This window comes from Melospiza melodia, chromosome 15, assembly GCF_035770615.1.
Source record: "Melospiza melodia melodia isolate bMelMel2 chromosome 15, bMelMel2.pri, whole genome shotgun sequence".
NCBI classification, from domain to species: Eukaryota; Metazoa; Chordata; class Aves; order Passeriformes; family Passerellidae; genus Melospiza; species Melospiza melodia.
Window position 1 is genome coordinate 16,388,351 of NC_086208.1, and position 19,330 is coordinate 16,407,680.

The window sequence follows — 19,330 nt, forward strand, 5'->3', positions numbered from 1 at the left end:
CCCAAAATAGCAAGACAACTAAATCAAGACATTTTCAATGTCTAACAAAATGACTGTGGTTTAGAGAGAAGCAAAAGGTTGGAAAAAATTGGACAGCTTTTATACTTAGCATAATACCTTTGTTAAAAGAGTTCAGATAAGAAAATCAGATCTCAAAAAAAAAAAAAAAAAGGCAGCATAAGCATATTTCTGAATATAATTTAAAATATGCAAAGACCTGATGGAACCAGAGGCAGAGCATGGGGATATCTGGAAGGACACCTTGCTCAAGTCATATTTTCCTAATGGTAGCCCATGGTTCCTAGTAAATAGTGTCTTCTGGCAATATTGTTGTTTCTTTGGTTTTGATGGAACTGAAAGGTTTAAAAAGAGACACTGGAAATTTGTTGGTAAAATTTGAAATCTCTTTTTGTCTACAAAAATTTTTTAAAAATTATAGTACTGATATGGAGGAAAGGTTTTGGACTAAACCCTTCATTTTTCTACAGATTTACTTATTTTTATGGGTTTGCTACACCAGGCAATATGATGCTAGATTTTGGCATAAAAACATCCTGAAGGGTCTTAGTCAAAATAAATATGGTGGTGTAACTTGCTGTTTTACATAGCTGAACTGTAAAATATTAAAGTAGTTTAAAAAACTGGGCTTCAGTTAAATAGAGTATTTCAAGTGTACAGAAAATCAGTTCGGGGGATATTTTGTGTAAGATAATAAAATATTAGACTGTTGAGGTTTAATGAATTCACAGTTCATTGCTGTACTCCAAAACCAGTATTTCATTCTCTACAACCACACCACTAAGATAAGTATGGGAGAAATGTTATTTTTATTTTAATTTTATTCATTTGTGATGTGATTCGGATTATAAATTTGCTTAAACAAAGTTGAATTAAGGATATGCCTGACACATTTCAGTGACTCATATATATGGATATATACCTATAAGTTTATATTTGTGCATACAAGTTTCCACACATTTTGGGGGATTAAAACAGTTACTTGGAATGTCTCATTATAGAAGGAAATATTCAGTGTTAGTGCCAAGAGAAAATAACCATTTTACCTGGCCATTAAATTTACTTGAACTGCAGAGGAGAAATTATTAAGGTACAAAATGTTAGAGAAAAATTAATTCAGTGTATTTCTGAGAATTGTCTTGTAGACTAACCAAGGGCTTTTGATAATAAAAATAAAGCCTGAAAATGAAAAAGGGGGACCTAGAGTGACAGTTCAGTGCTGTTTCCATCTTCAGTGGGATTTGAGACTTCCACCTTAAACTCCCTGACCATTCCAACTTTTTAATGTTGGCTTTCCTAGCGCTGCTTCAGAGTAATCCAGACTGTCCAGGGAAATTTGTATACATCAAAATATTCAATTCTTTTCCTACAGGCATAAGAGAGAGAACTGATTGACTCTATGTGGCTCAAGAAATTCCAGTCTGAGGAGTAAAATCATGACCCATGTAAAAAAACCCCTTGCATGGCCATGTGCAAGGGGTTGAGACCACATATCCTTATGCTTAGACATGGGCACATGTGGTGGCTTATACAATCAGAACTCTGCTACAATAAGAACCCCAGAAATAAGAAAAACTAAATCTATTTGTTGTCCTTTCTGCAGTAATTGAAAGAATCATTAAGGGGACAATCCTGGTTGTAGCTGGAGACAAGAGGACACAAGGAAGTTCCAAAGGTGTCATTATGGATGTGGAACCCAGCGTGCTCCATCCTGCAAGATCTCAGCATCATTTTTGTTTCACCTCCTGCCTGAGTGGCGCAGATTTTACAGAAAAGGTAAGGTGTGCATCCAGGGTGGTGGTGACCATAAACCCAATCAATCCTCATGCCCTGGAGCACAGGTGGCCTCGTGCTTCCCTTCACAGCAGTAACTTCAGGCACACCTTTGGGGCACTGAAGTGACCCAGATACATAAGGCTGCTGGCTGCCCAGCTGTACCACTCACCTTCCTGACCTCCCAGGCTGAAAAAGCAAAGGATCAACCAGGCTACAAAAGAAAATGCAGCAAAGGATACACTGGTGTCAGGACTATCATTATCATAATTGACACTACTGAAATAATTCAGACATTAAGCCTGTAATCTCTGCTGCTGTTTGTATCTGCTTCATTTAAAAGTTACAAGGCCAAAATTCATTGAAACCGGTGGAGGTAAGAGGGAGGTAGGGGAAAAACCACCCGTTCACTTATTTCAAATTTGGCTTGCTGAGTGCCTGAAAAAAACTTGCCAAATTCTTTGAAAGCTTGTAGTTGCAAAATGAATTCCAAAATAATTAACATTGGGAGTACGATTTAACAAACTTACATTTGATACGTGGTAGAAATAATACCTGGAACATCTTTCTTATGCTCAGCCTTTTATGACTCAGATTTTAATGATCCTAATAAACATTAGCTTACCTAATAAAAACTCAAGTATTTTGGACCTGGTGCACAGTATGTTAACTGCATCTGGTGTCAACTGGAGCTAATTAATATTTTTATAGGTGTCTTCTCTCCACTATGGTTTAAAGGGAAATATTGTGGGGTGCTTACATCAAAGCTGGAGGCAATTGAGAGCTGTGCTTGCTTCCCAGGCTGAACTGATAGCAAGCAGACCAATTTTTATAGGATTGTAAAAGCTGACTGTGGCTGGGGTTCATGCAGAGAAGCACTTTTCCCTGTAGCTCTCACAATTCAGCATTAATGCTCGTGGCTTGTTTGCTGCGAGGTGGCTGGTGAGATGGATGGAGGGACAGGGACAGATAAACTGGCAAATAGTTCTGCCTAGACTTAGACAAAGCACACAGTGACCCAGACAAACCACACTTTTTTTTTTCTCTCTCTCCCCCTCCTTCTAAAGGCTTTAAAAATGTGCTCTATCAAGCATTTACTTGTGGTGCAGATAAGATTTATCTAACAAGACTGGGCTAAAATTAAAAGGAAAGATGAAATAGCACAAGCGGTGCTAATATGTGTTTTGAAGCGTACCAATCGGCCAGTGCAATGTCACAGCCCTGGGCTACATTTGCAAGTGGTCGAGCATCTCCTTTTTAAAAGGTTAACCTACAAAGAGCACACAAGCCCCTCTCTATGAATATGGGCAAACACCCAGGGAGCTCCACAACAATAAGAAAATAATGACATCAACCTGACCATGCTTAAGTACATAACATGCTGAAGGTTCACGGTTGTGTGGCCTGGAACAATAAAGGAAAAATAAAGAAGCCTGCTTGGTAGGCCCCAGCTGTTATTAGCCATGCTGTGAGATCAAGGGAAGGTATGATATGGGCTGCCATTTCAATTGAGACCAGGTTAATCTCTCAATTTGTGGAAAAGAAAAACTAAAAAAAAAAAGGGAAAAAAAAAAAGAAAAAACAGGCAGGGAGAGAAAGCAGTCTTTACTCCACAGTGCTACATATGGGAGAAATAACAATATCCCTATTTACATAATCTGTCTTTAACCCTTTCCTAATAGAGACTTAATTTCCTAAGAGTCACAAACTGCAGATTTAATTTTCCTGCCCCCCAAAATGAAATATCAAACCTCTGTTGGCCGTTTCCCATTGGTGCTGCCATAATTTGTGGCTGACATCCAAAGCTGCTGAGGCTTACCCAGGGGGAACCTCTGGTTGCTGCTGGAGGATCAGAACTGAGTGTAAAGGCCATGGATGCCTCTGGTTTTCTGTCACTAATCTGTCTCTAGCACTGGTTAAGTAATTTGAAATTTGTCCTATTTACAGGCATAAATTATGGCAAATCATACCAAGCTCTTTTACCAATGCTCTCAACTAACATAGCGCAGTTTTCAAGTGAAAAATAGTCCTGTTTGTGTGGCAGCAGTGTGTGGAGGCTATGTGGGGCTTGCTCTCAGAGACGGTTTTCTTGTGTAAGAGATGGAAGCAGTGAGGGGAGTCCAGACTCCTCCAAGGTCACCCTCCAGCCTCCCTCCCTGGGACTCGGCTCGAGGCAGGATTTCCAGCAGGTCCCTGCAGACTTGGAAAACTGAAGCTTTAAGATTGTAATTTATGAAATAATATTCTGGAGACAGTGCATTTTACTGCTTGGAATTTATGATGTGTAAGCCAGAGTGTGTGCACAGCCCAGGAGGCTGCTGTAGATATTTGACTTCTCCTGACTGCTGTCCTCTGCATCAGCCCTCTGGAGTCAGGGGAGATTGCTCCTTCCTCCCGAGCATCTGAGCATCATCACAGGAGATGAGGAAGGGGAAAAGGGGCCCTGCAGCAAGGGCTGAGGCCACGGTGCTGCTGAGGCTGGGGAGTGGGCAGGGCTCTGCAGGGAATGCCCCGAGCATCCGAGGGAGCCAGGGGACTGTGCACAGCCTGCCAACATTTAGAAAGTCACTGAGCTGCTGATCCAAGAGCAAGCCTGAGGGAAAGGACCCACTTGGTTAGGACACAAGAGAATTTTGTTCAGTTTTTCACTCCGTTTTCTGTGTTCTTTGATTATTCTGAGTTTGTTGGTCGTTGGTCTCGTGCCTTGTTTATGCAAAACTCTCCCTGGCGTTTAAAAAGATAGCACTGAGTTCTTGGGTTTTTGCGAAGAAAAAGATGCAGCAGAGTCATCTCAAAGCCCTGCTCACTCAGCATCACAAATACTAAGACTGGTGATTTATTTTCCCGGTATCCCAATGATTTGAGTGAGTTAAAATAGCTGAATGAAGCTGAACAAGGGCAGAGGTAAAATAGGAAGGAAGTGGCAAGGCAGAAAATATGTCCCTAAAAACCGAGGTGAGCAGAATAGCCACTATGCAGTCACTTTGCACTGAGTTACCATCCTCTATCATCCTCAAAAGGTTGATGCAACTGTAGTAGCTGTATTTATTATTTTCTCTCAGATGAATACAGCTCAGGTTCTCATGACTTCACATTGTGACATTTCATTGCTAGTTCATGACTTAAGCACACTTTACTATTTAAACAAAAAACAATTTCCATGTAGGTCCAGATTACACTAATTTTGTTTAAAAGTCTTAAAAAAGGAAGGACTATCAGAATTTGTTCCTGGAAGATACCTGGATGCAGTTAGTTTTCTTTTATTAGTGTAACCATGGTATTTCTATTTTGAAAATAGAAAATTTTCTTTTAAGAAAATCCTGTTGGTATTGTAAAGAATAAGTTATTGCAGATAAGGAGCTATATTGATGGCCTTGTAAAGTTGTTTGTATTTTCTAACTGCAGTAATATATATATATTTTTTAATGGATGGTCTTCTGTTAAAAGTGGAGATGGACAGGATTTGCTTAAAATATTAATGGTGACCAACACCTCTGCATGAACATTTTTGGTGAAGATTCTCTATCATTTTCATTTTACCTGAAATCAGTGACTTTGTTAGAACCTAAAAATTTATATATCCATGGAGAAGTTCTCCTTTTTCCTGCCACATTAATTTTTTCATATCAGTAAATACTGATGTTCAAAGGACTTGAAAGCACCTGTTTGTTTCCATTTATTTTTCAGTGTTAGATGAACTCATTAAAAATATATTTCTCAAACTGTAAGTTCAAAGGGGTCAAACAGTGGTTAAAACCAAAACCCTCTCCTTAGGCTCCTGTGTAGTCATTTTTCAGAACTATCCAGCCTGTGTCTTAGATATTCCTTCTGCAGTAAATATTCTTCCCTTCTCAATGGGCTCAGTAGCTCGGTTCTTTACTGAATTGACAGAGCCAACTTCATCTCTGCCAGATTTATGCAGCTTTCTTGAGGAAAGATTTTGCTCATATCCACTGAGCTCTGCATGGTCTGTGGCTACACCCCCTCCTGTACCCATTGTGTCTTTTCCTCAGTGCTTTAAATTCAACACTTTCAGATTATGATGAAAAACTTCCCGATGCAGAGTTTGAATTTTCATTGCCTGTGTTATCAGCAGGGAACATCAGGGAGTTCTAGTGCCTGAATGAGTTCTGTGAGTTACCTGTAATGTAAAAAGCCTCAGCCAGCAGCAGGGATATCATATCCTAATTAACCATGATGTTCTTGCACAGATAAAAATAAATCTATAACCCACTTCTTTTCCTGCTTGCAAACTCTTGCAGCAAGATGTGGTCCCAATCCTGGATGTGGAAATATCTGGCGTGGCTTCCTTCACCTCTGCAATGTGAGGAGTTGCTTCTGGATCTCTATTATAAATTAAGGTACAGAGAGTCATTAGAAAACATTTCTTTTGTTTCGTTGGCAAATAGTTGCCAGCAAACTCTAAATCATATTTTATTCACACTGCACTTCACAGCAGTGCAGCCAGGTGTTAAATCATAATAGAGTTACATCAAATGGCTGGGTGGTTCAACTGGGAGGAGCATCCAAAACTTCCAGATACTTACCTGGAACCCTCCCAAAGAATGTTGGTCTGGAAACTGAGCTTAAAAAAGATAATTAAAAAGGCTGTTTTCTAAAGAAATCACTTTTTGGATGACTTGTGAGGTACCTTAATATATAGAGGTTTGAGTACCTGAAAACAGATACACAATCTTTAATCAAAGATTTATGTAAAGCAAAGGATTCAAGAATTGCTGACTTTTAATATTAAAGTTGCTTTGGGTTTCTTGTTCTTATTACAATCAGAAGTATTGAGGAGAAAATAATCAATAAAGTATTTTAAAAAATATATATCAGAAACTAGGAAAAGTAATCTTATTTCTTTTAAATAGCTTATTAAATTTGTTCTAACATTAACAATTTTTTTTTTTTTTAATTCAGAGTTCCTCATGTATGCACATACATGATTTGAAAGGACAAGCAAACTGAAAGAAGAGAATACATCAAATTTTGGTAAGCACAGTGTTTTACTGACAGCAACAAACAGGCTTTTATCCATTATTTCTGTACTTATGAGACTTTTGGCTGCTTTCAAATACAAAAGTTCTGGCTTTTCTGAGGTTGGGAAAATTAAGGTTCAGTTGGTAGAACACCCAAATGAAATTTCAAATTGCTTTTGAAATCCATCTGAATTTTCTAGCAGGTGAGTGCAGTACAGACCCAGAGTTACTGAGTATGGGCTTGGAGGTCTCCAGTCTGAATTTTCCTGTCATGAAGTTTTGTTCATGAGCAAATGTTTTGTACCACGTTCAAATCCTCAGCCTATGGCTTTTAGGGGGCATTTTTGCTGATGAGAGATTTTAGTCTAAAACACCATGTTTATATAAGTAATATCTTTGATTACGCTCCCAGAATAAACGACATATTTCCCATTTCCCTGTGGGAGAGATGTTTATTGTAGTGGTAAAAACAGGGTGATTGTTCCCTGCTCCCCCCTCCCCACGTTTTCTCTTTGGACTTTATGTAAAAATAAGATACCGTTGGTGCTGTGTACAAGTGTGAGACCACCAGCTAATTTTGCATAGCCCACTGAACAGTTAGATGGGAATTGCTCTTCAGGGTGTTCTCTTTGACAATAAACAGAAGCCTCAAGTCTGTGTTTGGCTGCAGTTCAAAAAAATTACTAAGGAATCGTGCACACTTATGTATATGAATACAAGCAATTGCACATTCCCATACAGTAAGCTTTGCAACCACAGTTATTAACATTTTTAAATGAGTAAATGCAAATAAAATGACTGAGTAATACATGTTATGTTAAGATCAGCTATATGAAAAGCAAAAGGATTAAAAGTTAATTTCATCCTTTTTAATTCAAGGGACATATAAATGGCATTCTGGGTAGAGTCAACTCCTCTTTTATCAGTCCTTTGATGCTGCTTTCTCACTGATTCAGTTGTTCAAATGCTACCTACATAATAAAATCCTGAGTTAATTTACTAAGATTTTACACCAGTGCAAATGAAAGAAGGGAAAGTGCTAAACAAGGCAATTAGCACTCTGTTTAGTGCACTCCCAAAATAAATGTAGGCAATTTACAATTTGGCAAATGGTACTCTATCCAGATCCAAGTCATTTCAGCCTAAGGGGCTGGGGAAGTTCATTAGGGGCGAAGGGAAGGGTCTTTGTTTTGCTTTGCTTTTTAACTGTATGGATATATGTACACACATACAAATACACACGTTGCTGTTGAGGTCCCCCCCTCTCACCATGCAGCAACAGATGTGACCCTTCCTGGGGTTATGAGGATTTCTGGTGGAAAAATGTCAAGCTCTGTGCTCACACTGTCCACATAAATGACCTCATTTATGGTGATAATGCTCTTTCCAAAGTGAGGGAGTCCAAAATTGGCAACTCACTGATAACCTCCTTTGTGGCTTTCTTGCCATGATGGTTTTTTGTGTACTTACATGTTTATTATCACTGGAGCTGCTCAGATCAGATCTGTGAACCTGGGAATGTCCTGAGTGAAATGATAAGATAAAGCACTCTGCAACTACAACTGACTCTCCTTTTAATTGACAGGAAGGCTGCACTATGACTTCCATGTTTATTCTTGTAAGCTCCTTATTAATGCAAAAATAATAGCTGTTATTAATGCAGGATCACAGCCAGCATTAATATTTAAGATGTAAGAATGAAGGAGGTTAAATACGTGTTTATATTAGTTTTAAACAAAGAGCTTTGCAAAACAGTTAAGGCAAGTAATGATGACCAAATTCACAGAGGGTGTGTGCAGTGTGAAATACCTGCCACGTTCTGGGGTTTAAATACATATTCTTAGTGGGACAAAGGTCTTTGATGAGTCTCCTGCCTTGTCATGCCATTGTCTCTCTGAATTGCTACTGTGTCTTGTGAAAGAGAAGAGGGATGAAGATCCTAAGCAAAACATGTAATATGCTATGATATTAGCACTGATTTTTTTTTTGTTTATTCAGTCTGTAGAGCTCTTTTATATGATAGATCATAAGGTAAAAGCATTCTTTTGTGCCCTCTAGCTGCTGGTTGCACAAATGAAAGAAAGAGGGAGAAAACAACCCTGTGATTATTAAATTCTCCTCATCTTTAGGGTTAAGTACCCTGGCTAATAAAGATCTCTCATGAGGATAAAGTTTCTTTCTTGGCAATGTCACATCCATTTAAGTAAAAATCATCTGGATGCTTTCAGGGATTCAAGCTGTTACCTTTACATAAAGCATCTACACCAATTCTTTGTATTGTTTTTATCCTCTGAGAAAGCCTGACATTGCATTTCTTGGTTAAGCAAACCTCCCACTGAGGGCAGGCTGTGGGATTGGGCCCTTTTGTGCTATAGAAACCTGTTTCACAAGAAGGAAAAGAATTGTTTATGTGTTCTTGGAAAAATTTAATATCATTAAAAACACTATTTTAGACAGTGACAATTTAGCCTGATCTTGTACAGGGCAATCTCATTATGACCTTTGATTTTGTTAGTACCACATTTGCTGCTGATCTTTGCACCCTCATATCCCAAACTGTTTTATTCTGTTTGGCAGGTTGCTCTAATAATGCATTTGTTACGACAAACAGCTAAAGTTTCTGCATTGTTACAGCTTATAAAAAATTGCTGTATTTTTTTTTTGGAAATTGTTCTCTGAACAGCCATATCACCCAAGATGTATTGTATATGCCCCAGGTCTTTGAAATATATTACAGTCTAAAACACCTCTGATCTTTTCTCTGAATTCCATTTGGGTATGTGCAGATTTGGGTTTATGCAGGCTTACTTCATAGCAAAAAAGGATCTAATTTCAACAGCAGTAAGAACTTGATAACTTGTTCAGCACTGGCAGGGATCACCAAGGGAGGAGTCGAGTCTCTGCTGTGCAGGTTTTCACTGAGAGGTCAGACAGATGTGTCGGGAAGAGCTCAGGTGTCTGCTCCTGCCTTGAGGCAGGTGAGCAGTTTGGGAGAGCTCTGAATCCTTCTCAGCTGGGTGCTTTTGTGAATTCAGAGCTGCTGCACTCTGTGTGTGAGAGCCTGGGCTGCGGTGCCCCGGGTGGAACTGCTCCTGCCCTGGAGGCTGTGAATGGCACTGGTGCCCATCCCCTCCCACTCCAGGGAGGAGGAGGAGGAGGTTGGTCAGCCTCCAGGCAGCCTGACAGCAGGCTGTCCTCTTAAGCCACGAGTTTAGTGTCCCTTTTCACCCCTGCTCATGATCTGTTTAGGTGGGCATTTTCCTCCTCAGAGCTGAACCTTACATAATGCCGAGTGAAGCTGAACTGAGCTGAACGTAATGCAACAACACTGAGAACACATCTGAATCTCATTCACATCTCAGGAATGAGAGGGGAAAAGCCCTTTTTCTTGGCATCAGATATTAGGTGTTATTTTTTGTTACATCCTTGCTAATTCATCATAGGTAGGATTGCAGAGGAATACCTGTGATTTCTCATTGTCCCTGTGTTGCATATGCATTTTTTTTGTTCCTTCCTACAGACTAAATAAAACTAGGAAAGAACCATGCAAGATAAAAAGGAGGAGCTTAACTTCTGAAGAAACTGTTTTGCTCTGCTTCAGATTTTTCCAATATTTCAATTCTTTGTTTTGAATCCATTTATCCATTTTTTCACTGTTAAGGGAAGAAGAAATATACCCAGCCAGCCTTGTGTTCCAACTTCTTTACCTTTGTCTGCCTAACTCAGCTGGTATTTAATTGGTCAGCAATAGGAGGGAAGTCTCCTTTGAGGTAATGAATATTGACTGTTTATGTTGAAATGTCACTGTGAAAAGAAAGCCCAGCACCAAAGAGGCGGAACTCAGTGTGAGAGTTTCAGACACAAAGGAGACACCAGCAAAGCACAGGCATTGAAAAGCAAAGCAGCTGAAATTCAAAGAAAAGATGAAACAGAAATGGGCTACATGTGTGGGAATTTTAAGCTGTCAGTTGACAGGTGAAAAAGTCATTATTCCACCTGTTAGAACTAAGTGTAATTGCTTGTTTTTCCTAAAATAACACAGAGGCCGTGACTCATAATTTTTTTAATTGAAAATTTGTTTAAACTTATTTGCAAATACTTCACTTTTTCTTTTGAGATAAGTGGATTAAACTCATTAGCCAATTTTTCTACCTCGGACATGTGAGAAGGAAAGTTCCACATTTTCTGTGTTGTACCAGGAATTAGATAATCAAATCTTGCATTTAGCCAGTTGCTTTTTGTCGTGAAGCAACTTGAATAGCAACTTTGGGGTTCGACATGCAAGTTTATCATCCATTCTATAGCACTCATTGATCTGGAATGAATAAAGGCTGTTCTCCAGCATCAACCCACTGCATGATGTATGGCCTGGAAGTTTTTGCTGCTGCATAAAAGCTGTTCTTTGTTCCCAGTTGCGTAATAAGGACTTGTATGAGGTTCTGATATATTTTAAGCCGTTTCTTATCTCGATGGCATGGCCATGCCAGCAGATTTCTGGGCTCCATAATTCAGTTTTGATTGTTGAACTGTTCTCTCTCCTCCTTCATACTCTTTTGTGGTGACCTTTAGAGAACTCTGCTGAATAGTTTTTGCAAAGTTGACCCACTGCTATGGAGTATAACCTCCAGTTGTTCCATTTTGTTCATCTGAGTCATTTAGTATTAAGCTTTGATACACAATGAATTTTTTATTTTTAATGTAAACACTGACTTCATTGTTTAGGGTAGAATTTACTATGATATAGTTTAATTTATGTACATTCTTCTGGCTAAGGATCTTCATGGATATCAGTCAGGGGCTGAGCTCACCATATTTAGTCATTGGATATTGTTTCTACAAACAAGAAGTCTTCTTTTTACATCCTCTCTTGTTTGATTTTATATTTCATAGTAGGAAATTCCATTAAAAATCCTTGGGAAAGCAGGAATAAATAAGAAAAGTCTCTTCTAAGTCCATGTGTCTTAAACAAAATATATTGCAAACACTTTCCAAAAAAATGCTCAAAAAACTTAGATAATTTCAAAAATGCCTTCATATTAAAACCAATATTTTTTATTCTAAGCAGAGAATGAATGGTGCAAATATTCCTTCAAAAATCTGAGCCTTTATTTTCAAATCTCCATTTTAGCTTTGGCACTTAAAATATTCATGTGGTGTTTTTAAAATGTTCCCTGAATCAGACAAGTGTTTGAATCCAGTAGGCTTTTGTTTTTTATTTTCTCTTGGTGAATCATTGAACAATTTCTGCTTTAGCTTCAATCTGGGCCCATTCACACAATGTGTCCATCTGAAATATCCTGCAATCCTGCAAACAGTAGGATCCTTTAAATAGAAAAGTATCACCAGGATCTGGACTGTAAACAAAGCATTAAATGAATTAAACATGTAGGAAATATCTGCAAAGAAGGGAACTAAATTTTGCTCCTGCTACCATTTCTCTACAGTCAGCAAAGGCTTTGAAAGTTAATGCTTTCCACAGCCAGTCAGAATTCCCAGTGGGAGGGCTGTGATCTCCCACAAAAGTTGGGATGAACAGGCAGTGTGGGGAGGCAAAGTCAGCAGAGGTGATCTCTGTGTGTTTGGTTCTCCCCTGTGGTTTGGGTTTTTGGGTTTTTCCCCAGAAGTTTCCAATGCCTGTAGGGAACTTTCTGTATGTCCAAAGTACAAGCTGCTTTCCTCATGTATGGAAAAATAGCCCAGGCATTACCTGAACCTCCTAATTTACTTTCTTGTGCATTAAAAAAATACATATGTACATACAGCCTAGCTAGAAATTAATGTATTTTTACCATCTGAAACGCTGAAGCTAGATATACAAATATATAAATATACAAATTAAGTTTTGCATTAATTCTCTGACTTGGAGAAATGAATGGATTATACCAGCATCCAATATCTCCCTTTGCTGTTTATCCCTGCTCTTTACAAAAAATCCCAGACACATATTCTTAGATCTTCATTGCAAAAAATAAATTAACTTTTCACGATTAAGGTCCTCCAAATGCTGGTCTCTCCAGCAAAAGATTATTTCATACCTCTGTGTCATTTCAAAATACTTAGATTTAGACTTGCATTACTTTGTTTTGATTTTGTGTGTCTACACAAATGGCAGATAACATCTTTAGTCACAATTCTGTGTTATGCTTGAACTCTAACCTGTGACATTCACCTAGCTCGATCTAACAAGCTTTGTGCTCCCTGTCCAGATGAAGAGTGATACTTCTTCATTAGCAAGATCAGTTTCACCTTTAAAAACCCTTTGCTTCCCGTTTGCATTAAGCCAGATTGAGATGTCTTGGGTCATGATGACATTTCAGGAGTATTCAGAAGCAAAAGAGGAAGTCATTACATCTGCAGTTCACCTGCAAAGAAGATGTCATTTAAAGAGGAAGCAAAATGAACCCCTGTCAACTTGTTAGGGCCCAAAAGGTAATTCTGCCATCATATATGGAGCAGGGTAGGATACAGAATCCCATTATTGCTGACACCAGATAACTTGCTGGTGTAAAAGGTTCTCTTTCCCAGAAAAGTTCAGGTGATACTAAATTTATTAATGTGTCAGTTTGGGGAGATGTGATGTCATTTCTGTTGTCTGCAGGGATGAAAACTGGAGTGTCCTTGCTCCTGTCAACACACTCTCATCTTAATTTCTTCCACTGTGCGCCTTGTTGCCATCTGTGAGGGGAGAGCAAGGGATGAGGGTGAAGTGTCAGGGGAGATGCCTTTTTAAAACAACTACCAGTATTTGACATTTATCATTTTAACCTGCCTTTTTCCAAAACACAAATTTATTACACCAACATTTCTGGTGAATGGTTGGCCTGATCCTGCCAGGATCGTGTTCCTATGAGTTGAAGCATTACCTGATATTGAAGCTTTAAAGAATTAGGATTTTGTTCTTCTCTAATAATCAATTATTCAGAAAAGATAAATGTTATTCTGTTTTCTACTTGATGTAAAATCTAGCAACTGCATTACACTCAGTGTAACTGAAAAGACAGTTGATTTTCAGGCTGTGAAGATACCTGATGCAGTTCTGCAGAAACAATTATGTTACTAATTTCAGGTGGGTAAAAGTCTGAATCATGTCCGTTATTTCAAATAATGTGGCTTTGGTTTTTTTAAACTAAAACTGGCATCTTCTTGAAAGATCCTGGTTGTAGAAATATGGCCAAATATTTTCTTTTAAGAAATGAGTGAATGACTTTTTAGCTGTGTTGCATAAGAATACTTTCATCCCAAACATTTTCTTTACCTTCTATATCTGGAGCTGAAGAAACTAAGCTGAACCCTTTTAATGACAATGATATTACCAAAAGGGAACATTTTCCAGTTGAAAAACGTTTTATCTTGGCCTCAGAATGCAATCTAGAGTTTCTGTAGGAACACTGTAGTAACAGGAAGTATTTCTTTCAGCTCCAAGGCGTCACATGCTGATTCTGTGCAATACATTTCAAGATGGGTATTATAACAACTCGTCTGATACTGATCTTAATGGATTTTTGAACTGCTAATATTTCAGATTTGAACTGCTTGTACTTCAATTGATGATCTGAGCATTCCACAAATACCAGAACTAGCATGTTTACTGCCCTGCTGTTGATTGATATCTCCTAATGAAAAAAGCACCTGCAAAAGTGATAAAGGAAAGTTACTAATTGGTTTAACTTAGGCCAGCCACTTCATATTTTATAAATGAGGAAACTTTTAAGGAATTGCTGCTGGAAGCCATCTGCTAACTAAATAAAAATGAATGATAATCATCAGGTTCCACGTGCCACTTCGAGCAAGTATCATCAGAAAAAATAAAAAATACAGCTGCTTACTTTGAAATAAAAGCAATGCAGGAACTCAAATTCAAAACCCCTAATAATCATCTTTATAATATAAAGTGTTAATCAGTTTGGTATACACAAACCTGTCAGCAGGTCTGGATGCCTTCTCTAGATACCAGAGAGAATACTTGTGGTCACTTTTAAGAGCTGCTAGTAGAATTTATAATAGCAAATCATGATTTATTATTCCTTCCAGGACATCTCATGTTTCTGTTCCCAATTCTGCTTCCCTCCTCATCATCCTTTTTTCAGCTAAAACTGTATCAGGCTGGGAAATGTTCAGGATGTGTGTTTTCCTCTTGTATTGTGCATAATTTTGCAAGTCATTAAACCTTTGTTTCTTGTCTTTTTTAACCTTCTCAGTAACCTATCTAAACAACTCTCAAAGGAAAATGAGTCAATCTGGAAAGAAACAGCTCTAATGCCAAACAGAAAAAAAACCCCAAACAGAAGTAAAAAGGGAGAAGCTTTCACTTAAGGAATGCAAATACCAACCAACTTAGGCTCCTTTAAAGACATATACAATGTTTTAATTTATTTCTACTGCCTGTGAAGTTCTATTGAGTCTGAAAGGTTACTCATGTGTGTAAAATTTAGCACACTGAAGAATGTGGGAATACTTCAAGCTACATTTTAATATGAAAGATTATACATAAGCACAAAAGATGAGATTCTTCTTGAAAGTTCAAAATAAAGACCTGCAGAATGTACTGTTTTGTACAAGTAAATGCCAGAAACCACATTGTTCTGTAACAAGGGCCCATCCTGTTTACCATGTTGGCATGGCAGTCCAGAGAAAATTGAATTTCCTTCACTAGAAAGATAGACTTTCTTCCTGTGCTAGCAGCTCTTTGGTTGTGTTATGTGCAGCAGGACCATTTAGAACAACTGGGTTTAAGCAGTGCAGGGTGTTTTGTCAGGGTGACAAAGGGGAATTACACTGCGCCCATATACGGCACACAATGCTTGGACAACACGTAATATTCTCTGTGGGTAAAGTTCACTTCTGGGCAGAAAGCCAACAAAAGGCTCATGCACCACTTAAGTCCCACTTAAACCCTGTTTTGAAGGCTTAATAGTACACAGGCCATGTTCTGGCCTCTTGCCCAGGAGTGAGTTTTACCATGTTCGATCCCCTCTCTCTGCATGCAACGGGGGCAAAAGGGCACTGCCTTTGTGCTGGGCAGGACACTGATTTCTGCAGGAAAACACCAGCCTGCTCTCCTCCAGAGAAAGCCACAAATCCATAGAACAGCATCTCTCCTGGCTTTTGGCTAATTCACCTTCCCTGGTGCAGTGAGAGGTCACATGAAGCCAAGAGTTCTGTCCTGGGGAGCCAGGAGTCCACCTAAGGACTGGCACGTGCCTGGGGTGGGGATGTCCCTCCTGAGCTGCTCAGCATCCTCAGCTGTCCTTTGCTGAGCTTGCATTAATTTTACCTCTGTGCTGACCATTGAGAAGATTTCTTTCTCTGTCATTTCAAAGATTTTCTGTGTTTGTGAAGGCTGGAATGTAGAGAGGAGCTGGTAATGCTTTCTTGGACAATGCCTGCAAAGTTGTTTTCCATTTTAATAGCTTGTGACATGCACCAATGTCCAAATGACTGTGCTGCTGTCCCTGAACATGGGGAGATGAGCTATTGCAACAACATTCTGCATGAATAGCTTTCTCTGTTTTCACTGTTATTTCCCATTTGAATGGGCAGTGTTACAGTAATACAAACTATATTAAATTATTCCTAGGAAATAACTACTCAGGGTTATAATTAGCTTACAGTACTTAGTATTTTGACCTGATCTACTGTAGAGTTCTCTGCAAGGTTGGGGGATAAAAGTACTATTTACTTTCAGGCAGTTATAAAAACAACACTCAAAGTGCAAGATTTCGTATTAAAGATGAACATCATCAGTCTGTTTTACAGCTTAGACTTTATGTATGTTTTTCTTATATTAATTAATGAAAACTCAGCAAGCAGAATTATTTTGAGATACGGCTTTCTGTGAATGGATTCCAATCCATAGTGATTAAGTAGATTGGAAATATTATTTCCTGATCAGATTTTTTTAAAGTGCATTTCCTTCCTAATTAGCAAGCAGAACACAGAACACAGCAAGTATACAGTTCCCTTTAATAATTATTTTATCTTTATTTTTCAAACAGAATAGTGATTTACTTAGAATATCTTTCAGAGATCATTTAAAAGACAGAAGCTTCTGCCCATTAAAACACAACTCCTCTCTGAAAACTGACTTTGTGTCACCAAAATACTTGCGAGGTTCAAAAAATATTTTGACACATTTTACTTTTCAATCGTTATAAAAGGATTTTCCCCCTACATATTCTTATTGTGTCTTCATTTCCAGAATTGTTTTTAATTAAAAAAAGACTGTTTTGTTACAATGGATGATTTCAACCCACAAAATATCCTATTGTGCTTGCTATCAAAACAAACAGGTGCACCCAGCAGCATGCACGGTATGCAGTGCAATTGAGCAAACAGTTTGTGCAAAGATTTAAGCTCATCTGAACAATGTGAGTTCAAGTGATATGAATTGAAGCCAAATATTCTGGATGAAGGGCTGAGATCTGAGGGAATCTGGATGGAACCCAGAACCTGTTGATCTTTGTGGGAGTTGTGGGCACTTTATGCTGGATAAGAGATGACAGTCTCTGTCAGGGTTAGTTTCTCTGTTTGAAATACCCATGAATTTTTTATCAGTAGCAGAGTTACTTTTTTATTGAAACTGTGCTCCCTCCTGTCTGCATATGAAAAACCTCAGATGTTTGCAGAGATTTCACGAGATGGGAGGACATGGAAACTAAAATTTGCTAAAAGTCAAAGAAAAGGTGACTGGTAGTTAAACAAGGTTATCTGTGAAGTTTCAGAATGTCTCTATTTCTTATGTGATTGGCTTCTGTGGGTTATATAATTTAATTCCTGGACAGCCAAGTTGCTCAGCATGGCATTTTCATGGAGAAAACACACTTTACAGCAGTGGGATGCCTTTCCTTCCTACAGCCTCAGAGTTGAGTGGTAGGGAACACAAGGGGACAGTGAGAAACTAAAATTCTCTTTGCTGCAAGGCAAAGCAACCTGTCCTTTACTGCCAGAGTGTTGTGTGGCCGTCTATGAATATTTCATTACTGCTGGGCTGGGGCCACTGATTCAGTTCAGACTCCCAATTAGCACTCTGCACCTAACTGTCTGTTGTTATCTCTTTTTACTCTGCTGTGATGTCTTCATTTATCTCAAGTGGATGGTTCCTTTATGTCTCACCCTTCCTACCCTTCTGCTCCCTTCCGTGGTGCTGCAGTGCCCCTGGGTCCTGTATCCCCCTCCTGCACGGGAAGGAGCTGCTTGCCAGGAGTCCCTGGGAGCCCTCTGGAATGGAGTTCAGTGTCTCACTGTCCCACACACTAATCCTAATCCTAATAACAGTGGGTGAAGATTTTCCTAACCTGGCCTGTGACGTTGCTTCTTTTACAGGCCAAACTCCCTGATTTCTCAAATGGCTGAAAGGTCCCTCCATGAGCCATCCCTCAAATCTTCTCTCTGTGAACAGTCACTGCACACTCCTCTGGCTCTGATCTGTAATCTCTTCTGGATAAACCAGGACCTTTGTTTGTTCTGATGAATACTGTGCACAAATGTAGGACAATTTTGGTTAATAATGTGAATTCATTCTGTCACATGCAGCCCAGGAGATCCCAGACACAGCAAAAAATGACTCTCCCAGGGTCTTGAGATGCCCCCAAACGAACTGTGGTGTATGGTCATACTAAGCAGCTTCACATATATTTGATATGAAATTGTTTGAAACTCTTGGCTAGGCTGAATTATTTTTTTCTAAGATGCTAAAAATATTTGAAACCCTTGAACTCAGGATTAATGCAGCAAGTACAAACTCCTCCAGCTTTGAGTGAAGTTGGAAAGTGGAAGGAAAGATGTACTTTCTGAGGTGAAACTCCTAAATAGACAGTATCATTTTCCCAGTTGGCAGTTACAGTTTGGTGATCCCAGACTTCTACACGCAAAAGTACTTGACTGTCAAAACATACTTATTGACTAAAAAAAGGAGAAAATTTCTGCTTCTGAGAGGGGGGTGACTACTCAGTGTTTGTCAGCCTCTAGTTCTGGGTGTTCATTATAAAATTTTGACTGCACATCCATGGACAGGTTTTTGGCAACAGGAGATGGTTCAGCTTTGTTGCTACTTTCATTAATTTAACTTCATTTTTTGGAGAAAATCTCATAAAATATATGTTTGTTTAGAATGTGTACGTGCATATTGCATGTGCAGGGTCCTTATTTATCCACCACCTTGACAGAGCAGTTAATGAACCCCTATAAAAGGGTAAAAAGTGAGGGAAAGTTTTTTCCCTTGGAGAGCAGCATTAAGAGTCGTAGCTTTATTAGATAAATTTAACCTCGTGGACATTTTGTGCATAATTCTCCACGGACTGGTTCCTTCTGGGTCCTTGCTTTTACTTGCAGTAGCCAAAGTATTAATAGGGTTAAAGGTGGTGGCGCGGTGGATTTATGGGCGCCGCGCCGCAGTCGGTTAAAGCAGGATCACTAATGGGTGACCTTGAGGTTCGACCGTCCCAGACTCGGCAAGATCAAGTCTCAGACCCCTCCTGCAAGTGCTCTGACCTCTCCATTCTTCCCCTCCATGGCCTAACCTTTCACTCACTGATCTTTGACCAAATTATTAAGCAAAC